Below are 1,023 nucleotides of genomic sequence, written 5' to 3'. Positions count from 1 at the left end.
ATATTAGGTATATTAGGGTATATATCCTCATTTACACTAACCTACAGTAGCTAACTTTATTCTAGGACTAGGTTATTGTAGGTTAACCAGGTTAGTTAATTCTAGGCTGTCATAGTTAATTCTAAGTTATTCTACGTTACTCTGATAATATGGTGAAGTTATCCTTGATTAAATTTGCATAATTTACCATCATTGTATTTGTATGTCTGTAACAGTTGCATGTTTATTGCAATCATCGTTATATGGCTTTAAGATCCTATCAGAGGGCGTGTTTTGTTACTGGTGCAGGGCTCTTGATCCAGAGAACTGGAGCTACTTCCCTTCCTCGAATCAAACCTGATTATACTTCCCATTCGCTGCACGACCTATAAGGTTTTAGCGCTTTACCAGGAATATAATAAGCTTGTTAATGATCCGTAAAATCATTAGTAGCGAATGTGAGGCGTTGTTTATCTTATACCTGAAGGGACAGGATATATACATCGATAAGTATATTCCTTTCAGCGTATATATACGGATTTTACTGGAATCCCTGTATTAGGGATTAGAGTATTCTTGTGTTGTGAAAAAGGTTACTGGCAGCCTTAATGACTAGTGTAATCGATGGACTTTGTTTAAATTTAACCTCACTTGAGCTGCATCTTCATCACTAATGAAAAAGAATGAAGCTCACTTGCCGTGACCAGGATTCGAACCTGGGTTATTGCGGCCACAACGCAATGTACTAACCACTATACGATCACGGCCACCACGGAGCTTGGTTCAAGTTCTCTCGGAGAAGGAACCTAAGGTAAGTTGTCACTATGCTGTCAGTGAGCAAAATAAAGTTCGTTTTCCAGGACAGTACAAACTTTATTTCTTTCTGCTGTATACAAAATGTAGTTTATATGTAATAAGATAGTGTTAAGCACGAAAACAAGACGCTAGCATACTGTGCGTTTCCGCCATTGTATACTATTTTATCGTACGTGGCAAGGACACCAGTGGAAATAAGTTACTCTGACTTTTTGGGGTTATCCCAAG

The 1,023-nt window shown here is 38.0% G+C and overlaps 1 non-coding gene across 1 annotated transcript; it reads right to left on the bottom strand.

Moving 5' to 3' along the window:
• Window positions 1-674: 674 nt before the first annotated feature.
• On the bottom strand, window positions 675-746 carry TRNAH-GUG (transfer RNA histidin (anticodon GUG)). Its single transcript has one exon. It is a non-coding gene; the product is annotated as a tRNA-His (tRNA).
• Window positions 747-1,023: the final 277 nt, after the last annotated feature.

This window comes from Cherax quadricarinatus, chromosome 84, assembly GCF_038502225.1.
Source record: "Cherax quadricarinatus isolate ZL_2023a chromosome 84, ASM3850222v1, whole genome shotgun sequence".
In the NCBI taxonomy this organism is placed as follows: domain Eukaryota; kingdom Metazoa; phylum Arthropoda; class Malacostraca; order Decapoda; family Parastacidae; genus Cherax; species Cherax quadricarinatus.
The sequence above is the reverse complement of the archived record's forward strand: the minus strand, read 5'-3'. Positions and strand labels throughout refer to the sequence as shown.